The 7,273-nt window shown below is 37.3% G+C and overlaps 1 protein-coding gene across 1 annotated transcript in view; it reads left to right on the top strand.

Annotated features, from left to right (window-relative positions):
- The window catches only part of NRXN3 (neurexin 3), a 2,130,901-nt gene that overhangs the window by 995,921 nt on the left and 1,127,707 nt on the right, over positions 1-7,273 (top strand). The window lies entirely within an intron of this gene.

The raw sequence follows: 7,273 nt of genomic DNA, 5'->3' as shown, positions 1-7,273 counted from the left end.
TTTTTTTTTTTTTTTCCTTTTAAATTGGAGAATGAGTCTTGAAAGATTTATATGTGGTTCCTAAGCAAATAAGGTATGGAAGGAAGTAGGAAAGGAGAGACAACATTTCCACAAGCAGAGAGGTTAGCATTCTATTTGCTTCAGATCTTTATTGTAAGCATTTATATGGCTAAGACCACACTTTGTTTAAAATTTGTACCCTGTGTATTTGTTTAACTTTGTATGCTAGTCATTTTCCATATTAGGAAAAAAAATATTGGATTCCTAGTCGCCTTCAGTAGTGTGCACATTATGGTGGTCAGTTCTTGGGGAAGAGTTCCTCCTGTTGAGTCCGTTGCTGAAAGCTGTTATAGACCTGATAAGGACTTAATCTTCATTTATTTAATCGAAGTATTGCTGGATGATGATCTTGAAAATTTACTTGTAATGGACCAAGTTTTTACCATGTTCATTTGTAACATATTTAATATATGTAATTATATAAAAAAAATTATAGCATCATCATTACATTAATTGGCTTTAAATCAAACTCAGAATGCCATTCCTAAGTGTTTCTAACATTGTGAAATTGAATTACTCACTTAGCCTCTTGAAACTTTGGTAAAGAAGAAAGTGTATAATAAAACCCCAAACTCAAAATCAAACTCACTGCCATTGTGTCAATTCCAACTCTTAGTGACCCTATAGGACAGAGTAGAACTCACCCATAGGGTTTCCAAGGCTGTAAATCTTTATGGAAGCAGACTGCTTCATCTTTCTCCCATGGTATGGCTGGTGGGTTTGAACCTCTGACCTTTTGGTTAGCGGTGAAATGCTTTAACCACTGTATCATCAGAACTCCTTAAGTGTATGAGAGGTACTTAATAAATATGAGTAGTGGTAGATATTATTTTAACTAGTAAAAGAATATTTGATATTTATTAAGTGCTTATCATATTTATGATATTCTACTAGGACCATTTTAAGGATACCATAACTTTAAGCATTCCAGCATCCTTAGGAAATATACACTACTCTTGTCCTGAGTTTAACAATGAAAAAACTGAGCTCACACAGTGAGGAAGCAACTGAGTGACAAGGACCTTGTCACAAAGGTTCATATTCTGAACAGATTTGCTGCTATGTTGTCATTATTAGAAATAGAGTAGAAAGCGTGAGAGCTGGAATTTCATGGGACTGCCTTGATTTTTGGGTCTCACAAGGTTTCCAGTCTACCACTTTTCTTTCACTCATTTTAATGGAAAATATTTTAGTCTTCCTTCTCTGACAGGTTTCTGTCTTATACAGGTTCTTGCTTTCACAGGTTTTACTGTAATAATAGATTAAGCTCTTTATTACTTACTAGACTGGGGTCCTTAATTCCAGGTGGTCAGCTCTACACAGAAGCCAAATTGCATAAGAATATAAGATTGGAAAAGGGAAGCTCTGTGTTATTGGTTCTTAATTTTTGTCCTATTCTGGTGGCATTCTGAACACTTTAGGTATTTCTGTCTTAATACCCAGGTAAGGCTATTCGATTATATTTTCCTGATTAACTGCATTAGAAAAAGCACTATCTTTCTCCTATGACCCCAGTTAGCTCTGTTGGTGCAGTGGTTAAGGGCATGGCTGCTAATTGATCAGTCAGTGGTTCAAACACACCAGCTTCTTCATGGGAGAAAGATGCAGCAATCTACTTTCATAAAAATGTACAACCTTGGAAACTCTATGGGGGCAGTTCTACTCTGTCCTATATGGTAGCTATGAGTCAGGATCAGCTCAATGGCACTGAAGTTTTTTGGGGTTGACTCAAAACTTGTGATTTCCACATGTTTATTATATTGCAAATCCAGTACATACAGGAGAGTGCATGAGACCATGTTACCTTCGACAAGTTAATTCCTCTGTGCCTCTAAACTGATGGTAATTACAGGTCATATCTCATCAGATTGTTGCAAACATCGAGTTAGTAATTGTGAAGTTTTAGTACATGGTGTGTATCAGGGCCTAGAGAACTGTGAGCTACTCTTTGAATGCAATTTTCAAAAAATAAAAAAACATGATTCATACAAATATAGTTTTCAAAAAGCTAAAACTGTAACTCTCATACAAATATAGAATGAAAATGTGTCATATTTATCTTCTTAATAAGGGAAACGAGAATGATAAAATTGGAGCTGCTTATTTATAGGCATTAAAGAGAATATAAATTTAGGTTAGAGATAAAACTGTTTAATAGCCAACAGGGCAAAACCACCTTAATGTTTGGTATTATCTTTTCTATTATTAATCTTTTCTAGATTAATAGATCAGCTCACAGAGTCAGGCCCTAATTAATAGTAAAGGTTGTTGTTGTTAGGGATCGTCAAATCGGTTACGACTCATAGCAACCCTGTGTACAACAGAGTGAAACACTGCCCAGTCCTGGGCCACCCTCACAACTGTTGCTATGCCCGTTGTTACAGCTGCAGCAATCCATCTTGTTGAAGGTCTTCTTCCTTTTCACTATCTACTTTACCAAGCATGATATCCTTCTCCAATGTCAAACACAATCTCCCCTAGAATTAAAAACCATGGATGGACTTGTTAACAATGCCTCTCCCTCCCTATGTGAGCGATGGCAGTGAGTTGTGCTTTTGTTTTGTTTTTAATATGAGATTAGAAAGACTCTTGCCCAATCTTTTCTCTATATTTTGGGTAATTTTATGAACATTCTCACTATCTAGTCAACTCTTTGCTTTGTTTTTTTTTGTTTTTTTTTACTTTGAATATGTCTCTCGCACACAATTATCTTTAATTTCTTTCACCACATAACTATGTACCAATCATTGTGCTGAATTTGCTATGCCTTTTTATCATTTAGACCTCAGGACAACCGTAGGAAGTAGAAACTCTTATTATCCCAGTTGCACTGTCAGAGCTGGGCCACAAAGAAGTGAAAGTATTGGCACTAGGTCAAAAACATGAGGTGGAGGCACAAAGATCAGTTCTGCTTGTCTGACTGCAAAGGCTGGGCTCCTGGCTACAGATATGTTTTAAGAGGAAATACTGAACTCATCAAGAATTTAATTTTACGTAGATCCACAATCAATACGCTTGAAGAAGCAGTCAGGAAATCAAATGACATTGCATTGGGCAAATCTGCAAAAGATCTCTTAAGTATTGAAAAGCAAAGATGTCACTTTGAGGACTAAGGTGCACCTGACCCAAACCATAATATTTTCAATCACATGCAAAAGCTGGACAATGAGTAAGGAAGACCAAAGAAGAGTTTATGCATTTTAATTATTGTGTTCATGATTGAATATACCATGGACTTCCAAGACAAACAAAAATGAACAAATTTGTCTTGGGAGAAGTATAGCCATAATGCTTCTTGAAAGAGAGGGTGATGAGATTTCATCTCATGTACTTTGGACATGTTGTCAGGCAAGACCAGTCCCTGGAGAAGGACATCACGCTTGGTAAAGTAGAGGATCAGTGTAAAGAGGAATATGCTCAAGGAGTTGGACTGATACAGTGGCTGCAATAACGGGCTCAAACAGAGCAAGCATTGTGAGAATAGTGCCGGACTGGGCAGTGTTTCTTTCTTTAAACATAGGATCATGATGAGTTGGAAGTGACTTGATGGCATCTAACAACAGAAACAACAATAGTTCAAGGGAAAATAGTCTCTATAATTCAGGAGCCAGTCCTTTGGCAGCACTTATCATGAATTGTTGCAATTTATGGCCTCACTAATTTCATTTCAGCCACCTTCAGCATGCTGTATTTGTAGATCATTTTTATTGCTTATGTTTAATTATAGCCCATTTATTTCTAGTGTGCTTGGCTAGTTACTTATTGATAGTGATGGCAATAATCTACTAAGCGTCTATTGGTTCACAGAACATAATTTTTATATTACCTTGTTAGTCACATACAGGTACAATTTTAATGTATTTGTCAATATAGACTTGTAATTTCCTGCATTTATTTCCATATCTAAAGTGAAAGATGATACAAACATAGTTATTTTGTCTTGGAAAATAGAGCTAACAAACAATTTGTTCCCTCCCCTCATTTTTCTCCCTTATTGTTTAAAATGGGCATTTTTGATTCAGGTAAAAATCACATTCAGCAAAATCAGATGTTGTGTACATTATGACAAATGTTTACACCCATGTCACACCCCAATTAAAATAGAGAACAGTTTCATCACTCCAGAAAGTTCCCTTGTACCCTTCTATCCAGTCCCTCTCCTTACTATAGCCACCATTGTTCTCATTTTTATCATCCTACAGTAATTTTAAATATGGATAAATGGAACCATACTATCTGTGCTCTTTTGTGCCCATTTTCTCTATCCAGGTGTTTGTTTTTAAGATTCATCCATGCTGTGCATATATTCTAACTTCATTGTTCTCTGCTGACTCTCAGCTTCATCTCCTCAACTCAGAAACCCTCCACTTGGGTTTCCCCTACCTACTCCATGGGGCAGAAATTCTCTCAAGACAGTGAGCCAGAGCAGTTTTAGGCTTTTCCTGTTCTTCCATTTCTCTCAGGAATCATGTCCTCCTTTACCTGATGTCTAATGCCTTATACATCATTATCTCACGTGGTTTGTGCCTTTCTTGGTTGCTTCAGGTCAGATTGTAAATCCGACTAAGATAGAGCAACCTCTGTTACTTCATGCAAGCCGGAAGTTGAGATCAGCCTGTTTGTTTATTTCGAATTGACTACATCTTTTCACTATGAGATTTGAGCGGGATGAAGACATACCTCAAACCACAAGGGATGACTTGAGGCTTTTGCATCAATCCAGGAACAGCGCTGGCAGTATTTAATATTCTGGGACCTGTTTCTGTGGAGGATCATTCAGTCGCAGGCCTTCTGCAGTTAATGAAAATGCTGCAAGAAGCTGTACAAAGCTGTTAAATACCTGCGAGTGCGTCTCCATCAAGAGTTTCTTCATTTGAGCTTCTGTAGTGAGATCCCCATTGTTTTTTCCCTCCAGTCCCTCTGACAACACTTGATTAAGCTCGGTGGGCACAGGGATTGATTTGGCTCCTGAACAACTGTTCTTACTATTTTCGTTACCCAAAATTATAGTCTGCTTTCTCGCCTTTCTTTATCCTGCGAATCTTTGGTACCTCATGTGTTGTTGCCAAATGAAATTAACAAATGTTTTCAAACAACAACAACAAAAATTGGAGACTTCAAGAAAAAGGAGGTGTTTGTATGCCAGGTAGTCTTTTGGCCATAGACTGTCTCTATTTTGATCTCTGGACCTGGTCTGTCCTTATTATGTTGTTGCATTGTCCACAAAAGAAACATGACCTTGAGCGAGACCTTTCATTGCTATCCTTTTCAGTTATGAACTTTTTGTTGGCTTTTTTTTTAATCATGAAAATTACACATTTTCACTGTTGGAAATCTGGAAGATACATAAAAGTACAAGACAGTGGAGGAAAAAGACCCTCATCATTTTTATCAACCTTTAACATAACATTATTTTAGAACATGAGTGGTGTCAAGCACATACTAATGTGATGATGTGGTTGGATAAATAACATGGATAAATGACTGAGACTTTTATATTTTTCAAGTCTGAGTTGTGCAAAAGTTCTAGTCTTCTTTGTGAAATGAGTACATTTATGTAAAGACTGGGAGTTTTCTTGCCAGAAGGAATGTTTTAGCCACGGAAGAATTACAATGAATATCCCAACATGCAATTTTCTTCTTCAGATGAAAAATGGAAATGTCAAAATGTTTTCATTTCTTTTTTCTCTTGCCCTTTATATCTTTTCATAGAAAGCCTTGCAATATCTGAACAGTGCTACATAGGTGCATCAACATATGAGTGAAACGGTTTTGTAGTGGGTGTGGTTGGAAGGAAAGTGTTCTGATAAGGTGCAGTGTGGTACAAACCGTGAATACGTTGGTTACTAATTGAAAGGTTGGATTTCCACATCCATCTCAAGATGCCTCAAAAGAAAGGCCTGCAAAAAAAAAAAAAAAAAACATCAGCCATTGAAAACCCTGATTTGGCTCCTGAACAACTGTTCTTACTATTTCTATGATCCACCTGCAGTCACCATAAGTTGGAATCAACTAGGTGACAACTGGTCAGGTAAAGTGGGAAAAGAACTTCGTGGGCCCCAAATATGTATGTGTGTGTGTGTGTGTGTATGCCGCTCTTTTTCAAAGTGATGTTTTGGTTTATTGCACATGTTGAGAGTTCTTGTAATGGTCTAGATACTGAAGAATGTAAAGTACAAAGGTACTTTGATTTTTTCATACCCTGAATTGTAAAATTTTTATAACTATGCAGGAAAACTCAGCCAAAGCTGGTAAACCCTTCGAAACTACTCCCAGGAGCACTGGTAAGAAACAATAGCATCTGACTCTAGGCATGGTTTCATAGTAAAGCCACTAGATGCACTTCATGTCAATCTAGAATTGCAGTTTTACCCAGGTGTGCTTACCTGAGTAAAACCAAGTGCAGGTTATGTAAATAAGAAGTAGGTGTACCTTTGCACCTATTGTTGTTGTTGTTTGCCATTGAGTCAATTCCAACTAACTGCAGCCTTATATGATACAGTAGAACTGTCTCAGAGGGTTTTCTAGGCTGTAAACTTCATGGGAGCAGTTTCCCAAGTCTTTTCACCTGAGGAGCCACTGGTGGGTTCAAATTGCTGACCTTTCAGTTAGCAGCCAAGCACTTAACCTTTGCACCACCAGGGCTCCCATGCCTATGAGCAAATATAAATTTTCTTCACTCAGGCCCCCTCCAGTTTTTTAAAAATAATTTTGCTACCTGTATACCTTTATTTCTATGCGTTCCAGATTTCTGCCTGAATTTTTAGTTGCATCTTAATTAGACAGTTGTATTTCTGTAAATGTAAAAGTAATATGTCAACCTGTACCACAGATCCAGTGATCTGTCTGCCTTTGATGATTTGCCAGAAAGCCCCCTTACCTGCCAGAGTACTCATATTTGGGATGTAGTTTTATCTCTGAATAGGGATTTAAGCAGGGATACATCATCTTGGATTTATTTTTCGTACAAATAATCTTTTTTTTTTTCCTCCTCTCCTGATTTAAAATTCCCATATGGCTACTCTAAGCTGGCACTCAAGTGTGTCATGTGTTTAAGGCTTACATCCATGCCTGGGGCTGAGGGCCTTTGGAGAAGGACCTGAAGTTCAATACACATGTAATGCACACATACCTATTGTCCCTGACTCATGAGAAATCCAGATAACAGAGCAAATTGAAAGCAGTTTATTAAAACACAGGAATTTAAGCAAAC

The sequence above is a fragment of the Orycteropus afer genome, unplaced genomic scaffold (assembly GCF_000298275.1).
Source record: "Orycteropus afer afer isolate SDZICR_OR568_19922 unplaced genomic scaffold, OryAfe1.0 scaffold00079, whole genome shotgun sequence".
In the NCBI taxonomy this organism is placed as follows: domain Eukaryota; kingdom Metazoa; phylum Chordata; class Mammalia; order Tubulidentata; family Orycteropodidae; genus Orycteropus; species Orycteropus afer.
Note: the sequence above shows the minus strand (reverse complement) of the source record. Positions and strands in the feature narration are given on the sequence as shown.